Here is a 10,246-nt window from a genome sequence, read left to right as displayed (position 1 = left end):
TCTCTGTCTGTCTTCTAATCACCTCAAAGCTCCGGCTCCAAAAGAGCCACTCCTTTTACAACAGCCGAAGAACTTCATCTGAGTTTTCATGTCACAATAGGATGTGCAGTTGGGATGCTGAGTACTGACCATCTTCTCCCTCTGACTTGGTTACATCAAGTGGCCAACAGCGTGACCTAGTGGAAAGAGCACAAGACTGGGAGTCAGAAGGACCTGGGTTCTAATTCCAGCTCCTCCACTTCTCTGCCCAGTGACCCTGGGCAAATCACTTAACTTCTCTGTTCCCCGGTTACCTCACCTGGAAAAGGGGGATACAGTCCTCCTTCCTCCAACCTAGATTGCAAGCCCCATGTGGGACAGGGACCGTGTCCAATCTGATTTGCCTCTATCTACCCCAGCACTTAGTACAATGTCTGGCATATAGTAAACGCTTAACGATTACCATAAAAAAGTGACTGTATGTGTAGCTTTCCTTTGGGGTCAGTGATGCTGTACACGGTGGTGAGCTTTGGGCCACGGGCTTGAATAAGATGAGTATGTGGCAAATATCACGATAGACTGGCCTTTGCAGAATTCTTCCATTTCCAACCCACAGAATACCACGCTGTTTTCGGCCTTGTGCCTTGGTCTCATAATTTTTTTCATGCTTTTGGCCTTTAGAAAAGCAGCGAAGCTTAGTGGGAAGACCCCAGAACTGGGAGTCAGGAGACCTGTGTTCTAATCCTGGTACTGCCACTTGTCTACTGGGTGACCCTGGGCAAGTCACTTACCTCAGTTGTCACATTCACAATTCAATTAAATACCTGGGTTTTTTGTTTATTTTCGAAGGTATTTGTTAAGCGCTTACTATGTGTCAAGCCTTGGTCTAAGGGCTGGGGGAGGTACAAGTTAATCAGGCCGGATACAGTCACTCTCACAGGCGGGGCTCACAGCCTAGGTAGCTCTTCTCCCTCCCACTTAGACTGTGAGCCGTGGGTGGGAAAGGGACCGTGTCTGATCTGGTTGTTTTGCATCTACCCCAGCGCTCAGCCCACTGCTTGGCACAAAGAAAATGCTTTACCCCCCCCCCAATTATTATTAGTGCCTTTTTAATTGTTGTATACCAGACCACTCTGTCTTTATCTTCTGCCTCCAAATACGTCATGGCTTTGTGCCCTCATTTAAGGTTATGCTGGGTGCATCTTTAAAACATTTCTTCCATCTATCCTGCTTACATTTACCCCATTTCAGGTCACCATAGAGAAGCTGCTCGTGTATTCTGCTGTTGCCCGTTCTCCTTGCATATCTCACCCAGTAAAAGTGGATGCGACGGGCATTTCTTCATTGTCGGTAGAACGCTGAATTCTAGAACCTCAGTGCTTTGTGCTCTGGTCTTGCCCCTTGATAAGAAAGTATGGCACAGAGATGGTGCTGATGAGATTGATTTAGAGGTTGGATGTGCAACGGTGTTAAATCCAGATGTCACAGCTGCCTAGAAGCTTGAACACTACAATTTCTCTGCGGACCTTCAGATTCTGAAACAGTCTGCCCCCAGTAAACCCTACACCCAACCAAAGACCTCCATCAGTGACCCAGAGCTGATTGCTGTCACTGAATTCTGATACCTGGAAAGCACATTATCCAATGATGCAGGGATAGGCAAGGAGATAGAAAATGGAATCGAGAAGATCAGAATAGGTTTGGGGAGATGGGACTGTAATGAGCAGTGAACATGCTGCTTTTTGGTTGTTGAAGACACGCGCTCAGTATTCGGGCCCAAACCAACCTCTGAAGTTTAGGTACCCACACAACAAGTTCTTGCTCCAGAAATAAGGGTGGTTGGGAATTACTTAATGGTGCTTTTCGGGATGAAATTGCTAGTCCAACTGCTGAGATTCCAGAGGTTCAACTATTTGAAGGGAAGGTCAGAAATTCTGAATAGCGGAGTAGTATCCGGAGAAGCTTCCAAACTTTTAAAAAAAAAAATTCTGCTATTGAGCTTGGACTAGGATTAGAAATTCCTGTTGTTCCACGGGATTTTGACAAGAATAAAAAAAAAAAGAGACTCTGTGGCTAGCCAAGCCCTTTTGACCTATTGGGTTTGGAGTATTTAAAATCAGCAAGCCATGTATCTTTCTGTGAACATAGAATAGGCTCGTTGAGCATAAGTACTGATAGATTCAACTCTGGCAGATCTCCCTGATCAATGGACCATGCAGAGCGAATTTTAAAATAATTATGATCTGTAAGCTGTAAAACATACCATCAAGATTAAAAAACAAACACATTGCATTGTCTCAAAGCCATTTCAAATGATTTCCTTTTCTTCTTCTCCCACCAACCAAAATGCAGATTGCCTGATTAATTCTGGCGTTTTTCACATCTTAATAAGTTATTAGGAGAGTCTCCCCAGCTTGATGAAAATGTGAAATTTAACTCCACAACATCGTCCACTGAAATGAAAAGCTTCAAAGAGAGCAGATGATATTTCAGAAGCAACTAAGTCTTCGAATGCATCTCGCACAACAAAGGAAATTGTTTTTCTGCCCCTTTCATGTCCTAGATGAGAGGTAAGGGGAAAAAAAAACAAAACGAAACAAAAAAACCCACACAGCTAAACAAACGGGAGCCCGTTCGGCTTTTGGAGGGATTCAGCTCTTCTCGGGCAGCTTTCCGTTAGCTCTCTTGTGCCGTGGCAAATCCAAGAAAATAATTAAAAACTTTAATTTATTTATACATCTTCTCTATAGATATTATAGATCCAACAATTGCCACCTTCTAATTTATTCATACACTGTCCTTCAGGAGCCCATTGAAACTAAATGTATTAAAGCAGGATTCGGTCCCCCTAGCCTAGCAAATCAAATGCTCATATCACTGAATTATTAAGCCGTCGTCAACAGACTATCTAGAGACTTAGGGGAAAGCTTGCCGAAGCACTCCTACCGTCGGGCTGTACCCAGAGGAAGCAGAAGCCCAGTAGGACCCGCCTGCGTCTGAGCGCTGGAACAATTACACTTTTCCTCATTCCCTCAATAAATGTGGCAGAGGCATTTTCAGGCCTAGAACCCATTGTGTTTTATTGAATTCCCTTCTCCCTTTCTAAGACTCAACCCTTACCGTGACAGGCCCGGAGGATTACCAGTAGTTCTCTTGCTCATTTTCCTGGCTGAAATTTCTGTGTTCTCTAAGGAGCCCATATTTTACTTGAATGTGGAATAGCCACCTCCACCTGGGTGATGGGCACCTCCCATGACTCTCTGGGACTACCTGACAACTGCAGGGCTGCAATTTGAATAGACTCCGAGTAGTTTTCTCCGAGAGAAATCTTAAAAACTCCCCAAGGAGAGATCATCAAGCGGAATGGTCCCTGGTGCAGGATTTATTAGCAGGCAGGATGGGGAGGTTGATTAGCCTCCGTGGCTGAACGGACATGCTGTCAGACAGGCCTCTTAATCCAATCAGTTACCTGTCGGAGGGGGAACTGTCTGAGTCCCCCAATGCAGCACTGCCACGGAACACCGCTCGACTCTGGTTCTTTCCTCCTGTTACCATCAGGAATGTTTCCCCTGACCAGAAAGACTTGTTTTGAACAACTGGACACCTCTGGGAATATTTTTTTAGTTTGGGTGAAGGAGAGAGTTCAGCAGGCCCGTAGCCCTCCCTTCACTGGCCTGACAGTTTATTTTCATTTCTGAATTCACCCTGCCTTGTTGGGTATGTCTGGGAATAGCTGGATGAAATTTCTCTCTCTCTCTCTCTCTCTTTTTCTGTCTTCCCCTTTTCGTTTCCGTCAACAGTTCTTTCACACCTGTGTTGAGTTTGAAAATTCAGAGCCAGACTGAGGTGCTGATGGGTACAGGGCAGAGGAAGCCCAACTGGGCTCCGCAAGGCAAAGGTAACCTCGCTTCCAACCACCCAGAGTACCCATGCCGAGGCCGTGTGGGGGCGCGGCCTTCAAGAATGTGGGGAGAACATGAAAGGGAGCTCAGAAAGGAAGAAAGAACTGGAGAGGGAGAAGAGAATGTGCCGACCGACTGTTTTATCGTTCTCTCTCCGACATCTGGTACTTTGCTCTGCACACGGTGAGCACTCAATAAATACGATCGATCGATTGACTGGGGCAGTGAGAGGAAGTGAGGGGGTGAAAAAAGGGGGAACATGGGAAAAACAGAGAGCAACTCCTTTACTATCTCTACCTTAAACGTACTTTGATGCTGCTGTCACCAACCAATCCTAAAAATTATAGTGGGATTAGGGGACTGGTTAGTGGCGGCCAAGCTGGACGGTGCTGAACGGTGAGGGAGCCGTGTGCAGTGGCCGTGAAAGAACTGGTCCTCCCATTGATGTGGGAAAACGGGATTCTTAGAGGAAGAATTTCCCTGCTTGGGTGAAAAAAAGATGAAAAAAGTGTTTAAATAGATTAGGGAAAAGTTGGTGAATCGTGGGTTTTGGGGACAGTTTTGGGCCGCTTTGAATCTCACCTCCAGCTTCATTGGGTGTTCCCTAGTCCTGGGATTCTGAGATTTGATGAACAATAATTTGTGTTCTTTCTGAGTACACTTTTCATAATTTTTAAAATTTTGATCATGGCCCCTGTCAGCCGTCTCCTCTCCAGAATCTACCTTTCTACGGAAGCTACACTATCTGCTCGCTTCTTTGGTTACCCTTCTCTGCACCTTACCCAGCTTTATCATGTCCTTAATATATAGCCATGCAAATTGAACACAGTGTTCCAGGCGTGGGCGAACCATGTTTTTTTGTGTGTTTTGCTTTGTTTTGTTTTTATAGTGGCAAAATAGTGCCTTTTGTTCAGTTTTCCAGCACCTTCCTAATGACTCATCTATCTCACCGCCGACCTCTCACCCACATCTTGTGTCTGGCCTGGAACCCTCCCCTCCTCATATCCGACAGACAATTACTCTCCCCTCTTTCAAAGCCTTATTGATAGCACATCTACTCCAAGAGGCTTTCCCTGACTAAGTCCTCTTTTCCTTATCTTCAACTCCCTTCTGTATCACCCTGACTTGCTCCCTTTCTTCATCCCCCCACTCCCAGCCCCACGGCACTTATGTATATATCTGTAATTTATTTATTTATATTAATGTCTGTCTTCCCCTCTAGACTGTAAGTTCACTGTGGGCAGGGAATGTATCTGTTTATAGTTATATTGTACTCTCCCAAGCTCCTAGTACAGTGCTCTGCACACAGAAAGCGCTCAGTGAATACAACTGAATGAATGACTGCCCCCTCACAGTGGCCATTTTCTTTGCCGCCGCACATGGAATCGATAATTGAAAGAAACAGTGGAGGATAACTCCCAAATCTCTTTTCTAGCATATCTGATGTCATATGGCCATTCATTCTATAATTGTAGTCTGGATTTTTTAACTTCAAGTGAAAGAAGAGAGGCGATCAGACCATAAGTACATCGATCCAGGAAAACAAGTTCCCTAGTTTAGGGGTTTTCCATTATTTCCATGTTGGTATAATTACTACTTTTGGATCAGGCAGCAGGAGGATGGCAAGCATAATAGGCCACCTTTCGCTCTGTTTTCATTCACCCTCCATGGGTTTCCATCAGTTTAGCTCAAGAAATCAAGGGTTACCAGAAGCATGGTTCCCCTGTCCCATGTCTCCTAGCTAAAATGAATCAGGAAGGTGAGTTTCCTCTGCACTCTGTGTAAGCTCCTCTAGACGGTAAGCTCACTGTGGGTAAGGAACATCTCAGCGTGGCCTACTGGAAAGAGCACAGGCCTGGGAGTCAGAGTCGTGGGTTCTAATCCCGGCTCCACCACTTGTCTGCTTTGTGACCTTGGGCAAGTCACTTCACTTCTCTGGGCCTCAGTTCCCTCATCTGTAAAATGGGGATTAACTGTGAGTCTCACGTGGGACAACCTGATGACCCTGTATCTACCCCAGCGCTTAGAACAGTGAGTGCTCTGCACATAGTAAGCACTTAACAAATACCAACATTGTTATCAGTAGTATGTATAATTGCCTCAGGGGTTATGGTAACCTAAGTGATTAGGTGGTGCGGAAGGGTAGAGGAGGCAGTTAGGAGTTTAACTTTAAGGCACATAGTACTTCTTCATAAATTCACCCGATTCTCTTATACTGTAGGGCTTTCATACATGAAGAATTCCATGTAAAGAAACCAAACACCGCGGTACTCACCCTCTGTCAGAGTAACTGTTTCTTCTGACTTCATGCCCTGCTGTATCCAGACAGACAGACATTATCAGAATGATATTCCCTAACTTTGCTGTCAAGATCTATCTGGAACCCATAATGAAAACATGCAGAACTAGAGAATGAATAATAAAAATAATAATAATAATGATGGCATTTGTTAAGCGCTCACGACGTGCAAAGCACTGTTCTAAGAGCTGGAGCGGTTACAAGGTGATCAGGTTGTCCCACATGGGGCTCACGGTCTCAATCCCCATTTTACAGATGTGGTAACTGAGGCACAGAGAAGTTAAGTGACTTGGCCAAAGTCACACAGCTGAAAAGCGGCTGAGCGGAGATTTGAACCCATGACATCTGACTCCCAAGGCCGTGATCTTTCCACTGAGCCACGCTGCTTCTCTGATGGGATCCAGGGCACAGGTGGAGGGATTAGATGCACACAGTAAACTCCTAATACATACCTTTTTTATGGGATTTGTTAAGTGCTTATGCGCGGGGTAGATACAAGCTAATCAGGCTGGACACAGCCCCTGTCCCACATGGGGTTCACCGTCTTAACCCCCCAATTTACAGATGAGGTAACTGAGGCAAAGGGAAGTTAAATGACTTGCCCAAGGTCACAAAGCAGACAAGTGGTGGAGCCGGAATTAGAACCCGGGTCCTTCTGAGTCCCTGGGCCCTGCGTTATCCATTAGGCCACACTGCTTCCTCTGAGCCACGGAGAAGCAGCGTGGCTCAGTGGAAAGAGCACGGGCTTTGGAGTCAGGGCTCATGAGTTCGAATCCCAGCTCTGCCACTTGTCGGCTGTGTGACTGTGGGCAAGTCACTTAACTTCTCCGTGCCTCAGTTCCCTCATCTGTAAAATGGGGATTAAGACTGTGAGCCCCACGTGGGACAACCTGATTCCCCTATGTCTACCCCAGCGCTTAGAACAGTGCTCGGCACATAGTAAGCGCTTAACAAATACCAACATTATTATTATTATTATTGTTTAATTGATTGATTTGTAAGAGCAGGCCTGTAGAGATTTCCACCAACACTCTTCTTGACCACACTCTTCCAGGTCACTAATGACACCCTCATAACTAAATCTAATGGACTCTACTCTGAACTCCTTAGATACTGTTGATTGCTTCCTACTCCTGGAAACGCTATCCAACCTTAGGTTTATCAGTACAGTTCTCTCCCGGTTCTCCTTCCAGCGGTCTGATGGCTCCTTTTCGGTCTTTTTCACTGGCTTTTCACGCACCTCTCATCCTCTAATTGTTGACGTACACAGGCTCCCTTCTGAGTCCCCTACTCTCTTCACTGTACCCAGTCCCTTGGGAAGCCACGAGAGAGCAACGCGGCCTAGTGGATAGAGCACGGGCCTAGAAGTCAGAAGGACCTGGGTTCTAATCCCGACTCCACCTCGTCTGCTCTGTGACTTTAACCGCTCTGTGCCTCGGTTACCTCATCTGTAAAACTGGGACGAAGACCGTGGACTATGTCCAACCTGAGTAACTTATATCGACCCCAGTGCTTAGTACCGTACCTGGCATATAGTACCTGGAATATTCTGCTAGAGAAGCAGCATGGCGTAGTGGAGAGAGCATGGGCCTGGGCGTCAGGAGGTCACGGGATCTAATCTCAACTCCGCCACTTGTTTGCTGTGTGACCTTGGGCAGGTCGCTTAACTTCTCTGGGCCTCAGTTACCTCATCTGTAAAATGGGGATGAAGACTGTGAGCCCCACATGGGACAACCTGATTACCTTGTATCTACTCCGGCGCTTAGAACAGTGCTTGGCACATAGTAAGCGCTTAATAGATACCATAATTATTATATAGTAAGTGCTTAACCAATACAGGAGCACGCCTTAGTGAAATTCCAAATTTCACCCCTTAAACTGCAGCTCATCATCCCTTGGCTCTCTAGGTTAGCACTCTTGGATGTCAAGTCAGGCAGTCAATCGTATTTGTTGAGTGCATACTGTGTGAAGAGCACTGTACTAAGCACTTGGGAGAGTACAATAAAGCAGACACATTCTCAAGGAACATACTCAGACTTCAGCTAGACAGTTTTGCTTCCAGAGTGTTAGTCACTGGAGCTCAGAGAAATTTCCCTTCCATTTCCTGCTTGGCTTTTCCCGACATAAGCCCTTATACACCTTCCGTTCAGCTGGAGCTGCTCAGGTGGAGAGAGTGGTGGTCTGACAGAGATGAAGGGGAAGGGAATTCCAGGCCTGAGAGAGGATTTGGGCAAGGGGTTGGTGGTAAGATAGATGAGATTGAGGGACAGTGAGTAGGTTGGTGTTAGAGGAGTGACGTGTGCGGACTGAGTTGTAGTAGGAAATCAGCAAGGTAAGGCAGGAGGGGAAGAGCTGACTGAGGACTTTCAAGCCAACGATGGGAGGAGTTTCTGATGTGGAGATAGATGGGCAACCGTTGGAGGTTTTCGAGGAGTGGGAAGATATGATTAAACACTCCAGGTGTGTGGGGAAGATTGACTATCACAATAAACTGCATGTGCCAAAGAAAGCAGGTCCAGCTCTGTTTTAAACAAGCTGAATATTCACTGATATCCACTACTCTCTTCCCTTTTGCCAAATTCTGTCAGTAGAGGTTAGAGACACAATCCATTCCCTCAAGGGTCTTTACAGTCTCATACATCTCTTTTGGTGATGCTGAAGGAAAGAATGACTAGCATGAAATGCCAATTACCAGGTAGCTGAAGGTTGATTAGATTATATCTGGAAAGTTGGATACGTTGAGGGAAGCAAACCATACTATATGTGCCACCTGCATATTACATTTAAAGCCTATACCCCCCCTTGAAGGTGTGTCTGCATCGACAGGTAGGCTTCTCCAACATTCGACAGCTCTGAACGCTGGCGGTTATAAAAATGGCATGATTCTAAAATTTGGCGCTCTTGTTGAATAAAATTTTTCCTACCAGGCAACCCCTTGTCCCATATCATATGTTTCCCACCAGGTAGGCAAACATGCCTATCTTTTATGAGTTTTTCAGCTGACATGTTGCTTTCCACCACAGCTTCGCTTGGAGAAAGGCAAATAGTCTATGTGCAAAGGGAAGATACAGTAGGAGTCAAAGAAATGGTCCCTACCCTTAAGGAGTTTCAATTTAAAGAGTGCTAAGGACTAATCTCTCCTCTCTCCTGTCTATTTTCCCTCTCTTCTGAGTGTCTACAACTCTGAGAATTCAGGCGCTCCCCTCGTCCCCTCCACAGCACTTATGAACATAACCTTATGCTCGATTGCCTCCCCTACTTATAGTTTAGTTTAATGTCTGTCTCCCCCGTTAGACTGTGAGCTCCTTGAGGGCAGAATGTGTGTCTCCTTACTCTATCATACTCGCCCAAGCACTTAGGACAGAGCTCTGAACACTCTAAATGCTTAATATTGACTGATTCATCGATTGATTGCTAGGAGGACGCTGGGGGTTGCTTGATCAGGAAGTTTGGGAATCAGTCAAGGAACGTCTCTTGGAGGAAGGTTTTTGAGGAAGCTATGGAGGAAGAGAAGGGCAAGTTTAGCCTGTTTGAAAAGGGAGGGAGTACCATGCAGAGTTCCCTCTCAGGGCCGCACCTGGAGAGTTTCTAGTATTCTACCAGCCTAGGCTAGGGGAGGGAGAGTCAAGCAGAGGCCTACCCATTCCATTCCTAGCTTGGGCAGTGGCTAGCAAGTGGAAGGCGATCTGCTACAAGTCAGAAGTTACCCGTGCTGGGCAGCAGCGGCAGGGGAGAGAGTCAAGGGCAGAGACTCAAATTTACCGCGTGGAAGGAGGCGATGGTAAACCACTTCCATATTTTTACCAAGAAAACTCTCTGGATACGCTGCCGGAACGATTGCAGATGGAGAGCGGGGTGTTCTGGGAGAGATGTGTCCACGGTGTCGCTATGGGTCGGAAAAGACTCGACGGCATAAGACAAGACCATGCAGAGAGAAGGAAGTGAGCAATGGGTTAGAAACAGGAATTGAGCACTTACTGTGTGCAAAGCACTTTACTGAGGGCTTGGGAGAGTACGGTACAGCAGAATTAGCAGATATGTTCCCTGCTCATAATGACCTTACAAT

The 10,246-nt window shown here is 46.2% G+C and overlaps 1 non-coding gene across 1 annotated transcript; it reads left to right on the top strand.

Annotated features, from left to right (window-relative positions):
• Nucleotides 1-9,739: 9,739 nt before the first annotated feature.
• On the top strand, nt 9,740-9,877 carry LOC114808262. Its single transcript, XR_003756109.1, has one exon. It is a non-coding gene; the product is annotated as a small nucleolar RNA SNORA7 (small nucleolar RNA).
• Nucleotides 9,878-10,246: the final 369 nt, after the last annotated feature.

Source organism: Ornithorhynchus anatinus, chromosome X5 (genome assembly GCF_004115215.2).
Source record: "Ornithorhynchus anatinus isolate Pmale09 chromosome X5, mOrnAna1.pri.v4, whole genome shotgun sequence".
In the NCBI taxonomy this organism is placed as follows: domain Eukaryota; kingdom Metazoa; phylum Chordata; class Mammalia; order Monotremata; family Ornithorhynchidae; genus Ornithorhynchus; species Ornithorhynchus anatinus.
The sequence above is the reverse complement of the archived record's forward strand: the minus strand, read 5'-3'. Positions and strand labels throughout refer to the sequence as shown.